General features: G+C 37.0%; 1 long non-coding RNA gene across 1 annotated transcript in view; it reads right to left on the reverse strand.

Annotated features, from left to right (window-relative positions):
- LOC132144697 (uncharacterized) overlaps positions 1-7,000 on the reverse strand; it is a 30,466-nt gene extending 23,466 nt beyond the window's left edge. The window contains exons 1-2 of the long non-coding RNA XR_009434380.1: positions 6,839-7,000; positions 6,598-6,651 (exon numbers count right to left, since the gene is read on the reverse strand). This is a non-coding gene — a long non-coding RNA (uncharacterized LOC132144697). The remainder of the gene's footprint in view (positions 1-6,597; positions 6,652-6,838) is intronic.
- Positions 7,001-14,504: the final 7,504 nt, after the last annotated feature.

Raw genomic sequence — 14,504 nt, forward strand, 5'->3', positions numbered from 1 at the left:
CCATGCTGCAATCTAGGGCAATGTCAGAGCATGTGTGCATACCACATCAGAGCTCTGTGGAGAGGACATGACAACGTTTTGATACGGTCATCATGTTCTCATGCCTGATGCCCTGTAATTCCTCTGTGACAGAGCCGAGACATAATGGGATCCATATGGGGCTGCTAGAGACCGCCAGATTAGCACTGGAGATAGACAGGACCAAGAAAGGTCCAGCCGCATGGCTCTATCAAACCAGCATCAGTGTCATGCCTGCAGCCCGTTCACTGACTGTCTGATACATGTGTCACTAAAACAGCAAGCACTTTCTCAAACTGACAAGTTTTAATGTGATTGGTTGACAACTATGTTACTTCTAAAGACCAAAGCATACTTCGTTCGTAGAGTCAAAAGCATAGTCTTTCAAAGTATGCTCAATTTAATAGCGTGTGCGAATGCAGGCGGTCGACATGGCATTACTCCGGTATTATGTTGTTGTTGTTTTCTCTCTTTAGTTGTGTTTTCTACTGTGAAACAACGTTGCGGGTCAGTGCTGCCACCTTGTGGAACAACTGAATAGTGCAAAAAAAAAGCCAATGCATCGAAACAAACTCTGATATGGTTGAATAGATTATTATATTAAATTAAATAATATTATATTATATCCACACAGCAGGATTATATTACGTATAATTACATAAAATAATTACTAATACTAACATTATTTTTATTTATTTAGTTCCACAACTTACCTCACATTCAAATATAGCTATTTTACTTTTAAACTGCTCAGTTTTTATAATCAGAAGCGACACAGCTAACATACTGGTGGTTCATGTACTTTTGAAAACTATTGATTCTCTGTAATTTCATCATCTCTGTTTATAGTAAAGTACCAAAGATTCCAACTGGAGCTGCATCTGCAGCCCATAAAAAGTCACTTGGATGTGCCTCTCAGCCCTCACAAACTAGCCTGTGATTTTCGATGGAGAAAGCATGGGGGGAAAAGAAGAAAGAGCACACGTCTGGTTGCTGTCTTGTTCATGTCACTCTGAAAGTGTCAGTGCTCGGCATGCTGGGATGTGTAGTCCCCTGGGCCCGCGCAGGGCGCATGTAGCTTCTAATTGGACCTGTTAGGGTCAGCAATTAGTGTACAGCCATCAAGAGCTGCACGACAGCTTCTCCTTTCATGGTACTGCCAGTCCCTCAGTGAAGACAGACATGTCCAGAAGGCCTAAAGAGAGAGACAGAAAGAGTATATGAATCCAGAGCAACACATGGAGTTTGGGGGAGTAGGACAGCTGCAGGCTTTTTTTTATGTGTTTGTGATAGAGGGACAGAACTTAATGGGACGTGTTCATTGCCCAGGGCTCAAAAAGTTAAATCCATCTGTTATTTTTTATTTTTTTTTGGATGCTTGAACCAACTGCAGCTCCTCTAACAAAGGCCACTTTGTAGAACTTCTTCAACTGCAGCCCCTGCTGTAACACTGTGCTCCCTTTGTTAAACGCACAGTGATTAATCTGGTAAACAAAGGTGTTTTGCCCAACCATCAGGTGGCAGTCAGGAGCAGTTTGAGGTATGGCCTAGCCCCAGTTTCCACGGCGACCCTCAGAAAGCCAGTGCTGAGGTAGCAATGGCCTCCAGTCACCATATTATGGACTTAATAAAATCAGCTGTACTGAGCTGTGCTACTTTTGCCATTACTGTGAGCTAAATGTTTTCAGTTCTATTTCAGTCAAGTAAATGTTCTGACGTTTGATTTTAAAATAAAATGTACATTACCGAAGAGGACATTTTTTTTAGATTAACTCTTTGACTTCTGACTCTGTCCAAAACAACATTCAAAAGCACTCGATACAGCATACATATTTGTAGTATTTCTGCTATTATCATTAAAATGTAAAAAAAAAAAAAATAATAATAATAATTAACAGAAACCAGGAGTGCGTATGCATTAAAATAATGATCCACACTTCAGTGAAACCTCAAATTCAGAGGTTTCATCAACTGTGTGATTTTAAAAAAATATATATGATTCTATATAAGTCTATATCTTGCTTATTATATTTTTTCCTGCATTTTAATATGAATATGAGCTAGATTATTTTAATATAATAATACAAAAAAATAAATGCTAGGTTCCAGTTCCAGTTCCATTGTGTCAACACACATTTTTTAAGAAGCATTTTGACCAGGACATGAACGTCATGGAAAAGTTCATTTATTTCAGTAATTCAACTCAAATTGTGAAAGTCGTGTATTAAATAAACTTAATGCACAAAGACTGAAGTAGTTTAAGCCTTTGGTTCTTTTAATTGTGATGATTTTGACTCACATTTAACAAAAACCCACCAATTCACTATCTCAACAAATTAGAATATGGTGACATGCCAATCAGCTAATCAAATCAAAACACCTGCAAAGGTTTCTTGAGCCTTCAAAATGGTCTCTCAGTTTGGTTCGCTAGACTACTGATCTGACAGTTCTCCAGAAGACAATCATTGACACCCTTCACAAGGAGCCATAAACATTCATTGCCAAAGAAGCTGGCTGTTCACAGAGTGCTGTATCCAAGCATGTTAACAGAAAGTTGAGTGGAAGGAAAAAGTGTGGAATAAAAAGATGCACAACCAACTGAGTGAAATGCAGCTTTATGAGGATTGTCAAGCAAAATCAATTCAAGATTTTGAGTGAACTTCACAAGGAATGGACTGAGGCTGGGGTCAAGGCATCAAGAGCAACCATAAAGGAATTTGGCTACAGTTGTCGTATTCCTCTTGTTAAGACACTCCTGAGGCGTCTTACCTGGGCTGAGGAGAACAAGAACTGGACTGTTGCCCAGTGGTCCAAAGTCCTATTTTCAGATGAGAACAAGTTTTGTATTTCATTTGGAAACCAAGGTCCTAGAGTCTGGAGGAAGGGTGGAGAAGCTCATAGCCCAAGTTGCTTGAAGTCCAGTTTTAAGTTCCCACAGTCTGTGATGATTTGGGGTGCAATGTCATCTGCTGGTGTTGGTTCATTGTGTTTTTTGGAAACCAAAGTCTCTGCACCCGTTTATCAAGATTTGTGGAGATGTTTCTTTCTGCTGACCAGCTTTTTGGAGATGCTATTTCATTTTCCAGCAGGATTTGGCACCTGTCCACACTGCCAAAAGCACCAAAAGTTGGTTAAATGACCATGGTGTTGGTGTGCTTGACTGGCCAGCAAACTCATCAGACCTGAACCCCACAAAAAAATTTATGGGGTATTGTCAAGAGGAAAATGAGAAACAAGAGACCAAGCAATGCAGATGAGCTGAAGGCAACTGTCAAAGAAACCTGGGCTTCCAGACCAACTCAGCAGTGCCACAAACTGATCACATCCATGCCACGCCGAATTGAGGCAGTAATTAAAGCAAAAGGAGCCCCTACCAAGTATTGAGTACATGTACTGTAATACTTTCCAGAACGCCAACAATTCACAATTTTTTTTTTATTGGTCTTATAAAGTATTCTAATTTGCTGAGATAGTGAATTGGTGGGTTTTTGTTAAATGTGAGCCAAAATCATCACAATTAAAAGAACCAAAGACATAAACTACAGTACTTCAGTCTGTGTGCATTGAATTTATTTAAAACACAAGTTTCACAATTTGAGTTGAATTACTGAAATAAATGACTTTTCCACGACATTCATATTTATAAGTGTGTATAAGCACCTGTATAAGTGTGTGTTTGTGTGTGCAAATTGAAAAGCACTTTATAAATACAATTAAAATGAAATAAATATAATAAAAAAAAAATCAACCTGTTCTCCATGAGCTGTCCGAACCCCCATCCAAACCTGACCTGAGGGCCAAAGGCATTTTTGTGGAGATGGTTGTCATGGTAACAGAAACATTTCTTACAATTCTTTCTTTTCCTTTTTGTCTCATTTTTTACCACCCACAATCATTGCTTTGAATGCGCTGACTGATTTAGCTGTGATCCATAGACAATATTCAGGGAGATGAGCACAGCAGGACCAGGCAAGGTTTTGATAATTAAAAGCAATGCTGACTTCGCCATATGAACCTTGTGTGACCAATGGGGCTTATGTTGTGAATGAAATGGAAGTCATATATCAGCGTGATAGTCCTGTGTGATGGATTTTTACAAACACTTCATGAAGAACTCAAGCTATCTGAACTGAACTGAATGCACTTAGTCTTCATCTCGTCTTTTCTGCATCCTGCTGGAAAGACAATATAAAAAAAAAGCATAATAACTCAACACAAAGTTGAGTGGCTCAACTTGACGACAGTCCACAGCTACTCCTGCGCAAATCATTTTGGACATTTAGCAAAACTGTTGCACATGTTTTTAAACAAAAGCTGAAATAACTTGTCACACACCCCCACACTCCTACACTCCCAGCATGCAATGCAAAGGACTACCTGACCTCCTGCCGTTGCCTGGGAGCCGAGTCACCCACACAGCTGGTGTGTGTGTATGTGCGTGCATTTGCGTGCGCAAAATACTGGCACTGGCCCAGGATAAAGTTATCTGATACTGCACTGCCCCCACATCCATGAACAACAGTGAAGAACAAGAGAGAGGAGAGATGTGGCAGGCCTCCTCCGCAGGGAAAGAGAGAAAAAGAGACTGAGAGAGACACAGATGGAGACAGAGTGAGATCTGTCAAGAGTTTGAGTGTTGAGACTGTAGAAATTCTATAAATGTATGAAGAGGATTCAAAAGTATTTGATTCAAAACTCGTATGCATTGTTATGCTTGACTCCTGATGTACTGGTTCACAAATAGTAATGGCAAACAAGTACTGCACACGTCTAGACAACCCACACATACTTCAGGGGGAAAAACTAATCAAAATAGTTTCACATTTTAAGTTGTACTGCTTGTGTCCACTGTTTTAAAGGGACAATTTATATAGAAATTAAAATTCTAATTTACATATAATCATTTATCCACCTCCATGACATTCCAGTACAGACTGGAAAAAAAAGGTGTTCACTGAAAAACGGACTCTCAATTCTCATTTGCACTACCACATATTCTAAAACATATCATATTACACTCCTTTACGAGATATATATTTAGTTTTTAGCGATATACTAACAGATCTACATTTTTATTGTAGATTTTGGGGTCTCTCATGCTGACAAAAGGCCATTGCACACTGAGTCCGCAATTCTCATCCGAAATTTTTGCATGTAAAAAAATAAATATGACCTGACATTATGTCAATATTATCAATATTTCCTCTTTAAAAGATAAAAAGATCGAGGAAATATTGGGATCATCCAAGAGATCGGACAACAAAAATTCTCACAAGACTCCATTTTGTATTGATCTGCAATTTTTTATTTTTGCATGATCAATTAATGGATTAATTAATACTCATTTGACTTAGTGTGCAAGGTTTCTGTGCGTGATTAACCTTTAGGATGTAGAATATGACTCAGTGTGCAAAGACCTTTAGGCTGCATTTATTTAATCAAATATTGGGACATTACGGTTTAAAATAACTTTTATTTATCTTTTTTTTTTTTATATTTTATTTTGACCTTTTTAAGAGCTTGAAAGCTTTTTGGTCACCATTTACTGTCACCGTCAAAAAAAAAAAAAAAAAAAAAAAAAAAAAAAAGCAGCATGAACATTCCACTAAACATCTTATCTTGTGTTCTTTGGAAGAAAGTCATACAGGTTTGGAAAAAAATTGGAATTTACACTGAACTAGCCCTTTACCTAAAAATAGGCACCTTTGTACAATACAAACTCCTTTAAAATGAACTTCAACAAACTAATGCATGTTTTTTTCAAGCAAATATGATTAGCTGAACTGCACATATCCTGCTGAGAGATGACAAAGAGATTTTTCTTTTCAGCAAACTCACAGGTGTAAGCCACTTTTCAGAGGCAGCGCACTGTCTCTTTTTCCCTGTCTGTAAGGCAGCAAGTGTTTTTAAGTAGAGTAAGCATACTTTGGCAGAATTTGGCTGAATAATATTGTTCTCAAACTCAGGTGAAGTTGTGCAGTTCACTTCAGATGTTGGCTCTATAATTGCTATTATTACTCTTATGACTATTGCAGATCCAACAATAGAACATTGTGCTAGCAACACCAAAGTCATAGATTTGATTTCTAGGCAACATTATTAATGTTAACTAAAACTAAAGCTAGTTTAATAAAAATAGTTTTTGGTAACTGAAATAAAGTGGAATAAAAAATATTGGATAAAAAAAGGGGGAAAAAATGTTTTGCCTTGCCAAATAATTGGATTAAAAAGTTTAATTTGAAGTACAGGTACTAATATTGCTGAAACTGAAACTGAAATAAAAATACAGTTAATAATACAGTTGACAAAAGCACATATCAAAATCACACACACACACAAAAAAAATATTACAATATATAAATAATATTAAAATACCACTAAAATGTATGCCTTGAATACAATGTTAGTCACTTAAAAAAAAATGCAGAATTCACATTTGACACATATAAGCATCTATACTGCACTATTACTGCTGACATATGCTTTCAGTGAAATATTTTATAAACCTAGTTTGACACATCACACACTCTTCACTGCGGCCGCCCACTGTAAACAGTCTAGAAGCGCGGCTGATCGCACCTGGGTAAGACAGTGTGTTACTGTAGAGTTGCAGTAGTCAATACATATAATCACCTGGAGAAAGAGACGAGAAGACAAGAGGAAGAGGTCTGAGACAACTGCATCCACAGCCAACTTTGTGTATATGTGTTTGTGTGAGGGAGTGTGTAAGAGACAGAGAGTTTAATTGTCCCCTGCTTGTCCTAATTTGACACACGCTGGCATGTGTGGGTGAGTCTTGTGTGTGCGCACTACAAGTTACCGTTCACTCCTCACTTCCCTGCAGTCTTCCCATAAGCCCCTGTGTACGAGCGCTGACTGACACACCTTACAGGCCTAATGGAGGGCTGGCAGAAGAAGATGGCAGCTCTCAGAGACGGCCAGGGGGATCTGCCGCAGGCAAACACAGCTTCATACACCACCCTCCGAGGAAGTGAGAGAGACAGAAATAAATACATCAGCTCTACCGCTCCACGTAAACAGTCAAACAGGCAGGCTACACACTTTCCTGGTCTCTTTCGCACACACACAAATGCTCGCTGTAGTGCTGGCGAAGTCTGTAGCAATAAAAACACGATGTAGAGAGTTCCGAATGCTTCCACTGAAGAAAAGACAGTTCTGGTCAGTAAAAAATGACTTCAGACTGGGACCCAAGAAGTATTTTTTTTTTCTCTTTTGGGGAAATCAAACCAAAATGCATTGCATACGTTTATCAAACATAGACCTTGTAATTCTTAATCAAAATGTCTTCTCACTAGTGCTTAATGACAGACTTTTCCAATCGTTGAGTCTGCTTAAACCTGCCTCCTTTCTTACGGTTGACTGCAAGCTTGCATTCCTGCCTCCATCCAATCAACAACTGAAATATATAACCGATATAGAAGTCTCCACCCTATTTTTTTGTCTATATGCCATTTTACACAGACGTCACAATAAAGAGGCAAAGATCTTCCACTTGCGACTTTAAATATGTAGACGTCTTGTTTCAAAAGGAAATCACAAGAAAGAAAACTGCACTTGTCAAACCATTTATTGGGGTCTGGACCATTTCTTGGATGTGCGAGATCCAAATACAGTGAGAGTACACTAACTCAACACTAAAACAAATGAGATTAATAACCCACTCCACCATATGGACCATTTCCTTATATCAAGGATTTGTAATACGTTCTTTAGCACAGTTACTACAACAGCTCTCTGGTGACCTCTACTACTCGAATCAGTTTCATGATGTAAAGTACCTGTAGTGGTTAGAAAAACTGGCCCAATTTCTATATTTGTTTAATCTTTGTATCTAATAGCACATTACATTACATTTTTTATGATGAGGACTGTCTCTATGGAGCAAGTTAGGGGTTACTTTGTTCAAGGGCACAAAGGTGGCCTCTCACAAATCGTGGCGTCTGTAGTCCAAACCGACCAATTGTCTGGTTTTCAACCCAGATTTCTTTATTTCTTTATCTTTGACCTTCATAACTGAGGCTTTCAAGGCTCTTTGAAGAAATAGTTCACCTAAAATATAAAAATTCTGTCATCACTTATAATATATAATTTCAAACCTGTACAATTTTCTTTCTTCTGCAGATCAGAATTTGAACAGCTGTTTATACAGAAGTCAATGGGGTCCAAATTCTTGAATTTTCAAAAAAAGCTAACAAACAAAAACACAACAAAACATAAACGTAGTATAATAGTAATCCACACAACTCCAAGGCTTAATTCAAGTCTTCGGAAACAAAAATTTAAGTGGTTATTTCACTCTCAAATCAAATAAAATCACAGTATAAAGAGCCTAAATCAAATAGGACATCAGCTGCATCAAACCTCATTGGTTCTTGCATGTTACATGAATTAACACCATGACATCATGGAACCAATGTTACTGTTTTGTCATCATATTTGATTTTAGCTATACACACCTAAATTGATCAATGATTTGGTTTGAGATAAATGCACAGACACAAACCGCTAGGCTATAAATCCAACTCAGTTCGGATTGTTTAATCACTAAAGCACACTATCCCTAATTAGGAAGGAATTGTCTGCATTTACACGGCGATATAAGATATGTCTGGTTGCAAATCAAACATAAAGAAATGTTGGCATGTTCAGTTTTACGGTCAGTGCGCATTATGCCCTGAGAGGGTTGGGTTTAATTGTAGCAGAGGCAGGTATATTAAAGAATAATAGAATGAGAGAGGGATCGGTGTGTTTAAGATTTGCCGACACCTCGGGACAGTCATGCACTAACTACACATCTCCTTTTTCTCCTGTTCCCTCACCGTATTGATCGGTCTGTCTGTTCTTAATGGTCCTGTTAAACACAGTCACTGGCCACTTTAGTGTGGCGAGGCCCACTTAGCAATAAAGCTCTCGGAGCTCTCTTTAAAACCGCCGCTGAGCCAGGAGAGAAGCTCAGGGTCACTTGGACAGAGGAGCTCTGATTTTATCTCACACCTGGTTTGAATGGAAACGGGGACAGGTGTGGAAACAGTGTTTCTCAGCGCAGTCGGTGTCGGGTTAAGTGGATTAGGAGGGCATTTGAGGTTCTGAGAAATTCTGTCTTGTTTTTGTGCTCTTGTATGCATTCCCTCACATTTTAGTGCACATGCACGCACGCACACACGCACACACACACACACACACACACACACACACACACACATACACACACAAACACACACAAAAATCAATCAGAGCTGCCTTTGACTGACGTATTGATCGGGTTGCATCTAAACTCTCCCTCTTTCTCCTCTGATTTCTTGCTTTTTGTCTATCTCTCTGTGTCCTTAATTATCTTGAATTTGTAAATTATCATGTAAATTATCTTGAATTTTGAGGAGGACAGAGCTGTTAGTTCAAGCACTTCAATGATGAATCACTGAGACAGAATCACACTTCGCTTTAATATCTCGATAGTCTCTCATAAACAGCAGTTCAATCCCATAGACTCCAAATTCATGGAAAGAAAAAGCCTGAACAGGATATCCATAGAAAAGACAACATTTAATTGAACTTTTTGTAAGTGCAAAAAGTGCCAAAGTCCACAAGTGCAAAATAAAATAATTTTATGATCAGTACGGTTTTTTCTAAGATTTGAAAGAAGTCTCTTATGCTCACCAAGGCTGCATTAATTTAATCAAAAATCAATTAAAAACTGTAATATTGTAAAATATTCTTACAATTTCAAATACCTATTTTACATTTTAATTTATTTTAAAATGTAATTTATTTCTGTGATGTCAAAGCTGAATTTTCAGCATCATTACTCTAGTCTTCAGTGTCACATGATCCTTCAGAAAGCATTCTAAAATGCTGATTTGCTGCTAGATAAACATTCCTTATTAATGATGATTTCTGTGGAAACTGTTACTTTATTTAGTATTTTTTATGAATAAAAAATTTTCATATTATCATATTATCAATCATCTTCACTGATTAAAAAAATCTTACTGACCCCAAACATTTAAATGGTAGTATACGTATATCAATATGCATTTACAATAGGAGAAACATCTGAAACAAAGTGCAAGCTTAAAGGAAACATAACTGAAACCTCCATTACATCTCCTCAGCCATGAAAGAGCAAGACAATTTTCCTCTGGGAATGATGTAATATTGTTTAACGTCTTTCAGAAAGGTTTCACTTCGGTTTGTTGCTTTGCAAATAATCAGACGTGTCATATGAATGTAGTCTGTAGGGCAAACGACATCATTGCCCATTTCAGAAAGCAGATCTTGACCATGCCCTGGAGGACCGAAAAGGCAGCCAATCAGGAAACGGAGCAAAACTCAACTCAACAATTGTACATACAAAAGGACAAGATAATTCCACTGCAAAAGCGAGCATGTTTCTAAAGATCTCTTTCTCCAGAGCCAAATCTCCTCATCTGGCAGGATGGTAGCTCAGTACACTTCATCTCAGTAGAGAGAGAAAATCAGAGAGCGAGACAAAGAAAGAGAGCGTGACTGCAAATTGCGCAAAGAAGGGGAAATCGGGGGAAAGAGAGAACATGTTCTGAAGCAAACAACTGTGTTTGCAGTACATTTAGAACAATGCTCTTATGGGACGCCGAGTCGTTATTAAACGGAGTTGTCTTTTATTAGTTGAATGATATGAAACATGACAAAACAGCTACTCAGAGAGGATCTGCGATTCATACACTCCCACTGGGATTTCTATATAGGCCATGAGCTCTCCTTTCTCCCATTTAGAGGAGAGAGAAAGAGAACGAAAGAGAGATCCAAGAACAAACGGAGTGCAAGAAAAGAGGATAGAGGGAGCCTGAACGAGAGTGGGCAAATGAACTAGAGAACAGATCCAAAAAAGAAAGAAAGAAAAAAATGGGACATAAAGTGAGGAGAGACGATGAGAGACTGCACACTGTTAAATATACTGACTATGTTTTAGGCATATTTTTTGTTATAGAATTTATATAATGTTAATTTACCAACCTGCCTGAACTAACTGCTTTGTAATTTTAAATATACAGATGAACTGATACCGCCATAAATGATGCTTTTAAATTTCAAATAAATGCTGTTCTTGTGAACTTTCTATTCATCAAAAAATCCTGCAAAAAATAAAATAAATAAATATCATGGTTTCCATAAAAAATATTAAGCAGCAGAACTGTTTTCAACACTGGTTATAAAAATAAATGTTTCTTGAGATCTAAATCAGCATATTAAAATGATTTCTGAAGGACCATATGACAGTTATTTTACACACAGTAATAATATTACACAACATCCCTGTTTTAACCGTATTTTTGAACAAATAAATGCAGCATTGATGAGCATAAAAGACTTATTTGAAAAATCTACCAACCAAAACTTTTTAACAATAATGTACATGCATCCCAAATGTAAGAAACATAACTAAGAAAAGCCTTACGTATCACATTTAATTTGGTGCGTAATAATTTAAAGCTTCAAATATGTATTCACTTGTTAAATATAAAATTGTTTTACCGTTAACCAATTAACAGGTTTTTTTAATTAAGCACATTTACATTATCTTTCCAATAAAATTACTAAAAATGTGTTACAGTGACAGCAAACAGAGCAGAATACTAATATAGGAATAGGAGAATATATTCATAATAGCAAGAAAGCATCACAATCCTACAGATACTTGTCTAGGTGGAACAGATGAGACAGAAAGAGAAAGTAAATGTATGTTAGTAAAACTCTCCGGTGTGTATTAATAGTAAGACTCCTGGACTGGAGTCCCATGAGCGCAGGTTTCAAGCGACAACGCTGAGGCGATATAGGACTCAGGGCAGACTCTAAAGCAACACAATCCCATAATAAGTCCGGTGAGGTGTTACCCTGGTGACGAGTGCATGTGTGCCTCCTTTACGTGCTGAAAACCAAACAGGCATTACGCTGCTGCTCATATTATAATATGTTGCATATAATATGCTGCTAAATGAATAAATGCATCACAGGGAATCACTGAGCTACAGTCTTAACTAATAGGCCATTATAATTATTTATGCTGACTACTTCAATTTAGAATTACATATAATGGTTCATTTTGTACAATTAATTACATATATATATATATATAAAAAGCATAATATAATTTAATCCCACTAAGCTTCAGACAACATATTACAGGCAACGCACCTTTCTAAACTACACACAACTTCTTAACTTGGGGCATTTTAGGATACCAACAAAGCATTGATTTTTAACACTTTTCGTCTATTCAATCTCTTATATGTCTGCCACAATAATGTTGTGTCTTCTCAGTGAATATTGGCATGTGAGTATTGCATGGCTCTGATCACCACATCTGGGTTTATTCTATAATAATAATAACAACCGAAGGACTGTACATTATGCCTTACATAAATTGAGCTTTCATTATATTAAATTATTATTGAAACCTCAAATGACTCTGACAACAAGACAAAACCAAAAATCTATGAAAAGGCTTTGTCTAAATGATGCTTTCTGACAAACACTTTCATTGCATGAAACTTGAATGGATAGTCACCGCAGGCCAGTCATATGACGGTCACACAACAATGCAGACAACCTGACTTTTGCCGATATTGACAGATTTGGCAATATAAGTCATAGTGGAGTATACAATGTTGTGTCTCGGTTTAAATGTCTGTAATGATTGTGTTTAACACTGACGACAATGAAAACATGAGCAAGATGTTTACTGACAATTTCTGAAATGAACAGTGTTGCTTTAATTATTAATTAAAGTGAAGCAGCGACTGTGTGTGTGTGTGTGTGTGTGTGTGTGTGTGTGTGTGTGTGTGTGTGTGTGTGTGTGTGTGTGCTATTGTTCCCAGCAGTATGACAGGATCAATAAGCTCCGGATAATGATGTTGTCAGTAAATGATCAGACCATCTCCGGGGCACACACAGCAAACACCATTAGTGACAATGACTGCAAACAACATCCTTTTGTATGTAAGTGTACGTGTATGATATATGCACAATGAACAGTTCACAGAAATGCACCGTTGAGTGTTTGAACACATCACTGCACTGGTGTAAGCAGTGTGATGGTTAGTTACTTAAAGGAATTATTCATCCAAAAATGAGAATTTGCTGACAATGTACTCACCCCTAGGCCATCTAAGATGTAAATGAGTTTGTTGTTTTGTTTTTTTTCATCAGAATACATTTGGAAAAATTTCGCATTATCTCATTCGAGTCCACCGACATATTTAGAATAATTTTGGACTGTTTTCACATGTAAAACATTGTTTATATGTGGATATTTCTCTCTTAAATTAAGACGAGATTACTTTTTCACTGGAGAAAAAAAAATATTTATCATGAATTCGTATTTTAGTCTGAAGCAATGGTTTAAAGTTAAAAACATATCAATGATGAATTTGTATATTAAAAACATGCAGCATTTCAATTTACAATACGTTAACTGATGGACTAGAGCCGTGTTGTTTACTTGCGAGTTATTGTGATGTTTTTATCAGCTCCTTAGACTTTCATTCTGACGGCACCCATTCACTGTAGAGGATCCATTGGTGAATCTAATGCTACATTTCTCAAAATCTGTTCTGATGAAGAAAAAAATCATATACATCTTGGATGGTCTGAGGGTGAGTAAGTTTTCAGCAAATTTTCGCTATTGTAAACTTCTAGCAGAGTTTTTTTGGTAAAATTTGTGTCCAATTTTTTATATTCTAGTAAAAGTTTTATAAAAGCGACCTTTATAAAAGACCCTGCTGTGCAGAAGGACACACAAATGCAGCTTTGGAAACACAAACGCAGCTCCTCTTAATGACAGATATTTGAAGATTTCATTCAGAAATATATTAATTCTAATGGCACTACAAAGGTCCCAATAAATAAACAAACAGGTGCGTTACAATAATGTATTACAATGTGCTGTAAGTTTGAGTATACTGTATGTGTCTCCTCCATCTTTCTCTGTTGGGCCATACACTAATGCAGATATACGCTTACTGTATGTCCTCGATGTAGTGATGTATGCTTGTCTGCTGACAGTAGATATCTGTGGTAGTAATAAAGGTAGCCTGATTCACAGAATAATTACCATATGCAAATGCGGCTGATTTCAGTGCCAGTCTTTTATAGATGGCTGAGTGGAGCTGTTCATCAAAGAGAGAGAGAGAGAGAGAGAGAGAGAGAGAGAGAGAGAGAGAGAGAGAGAGAGATTTTTTTATTTTAACAATACTTTATAACAAATATAATTCACCACACAATTAAATTACAATATACATTTTTAAAGAAAACAAATACAACTAACAGAAAACAGAGCACATTATAACACCAAATTTCCTCAAAAGAAGCATGTTTATAGTATCCATATGTTTATAATATTTAAATTTAAAATTAAATTAAATGTATGCATTTAACAGACGCTTTAATCCAAAACGACTTACAGTGCATTCAGGCTATCAATTTTTACC

This window comes from Carassius carassius, chromosome 8 (assembly GCF_963082965.1).
Source record: "Carassius carassius chromosome 8, fCarCar2.1, whole genome shotgun sequence".
Classification (NCBI taxonomy): Eukaryota; Metazoa; Chordata; class Actinopteri; order Cypriniformes; family Cyprinidae; genus Carassius; species Carassius carassius.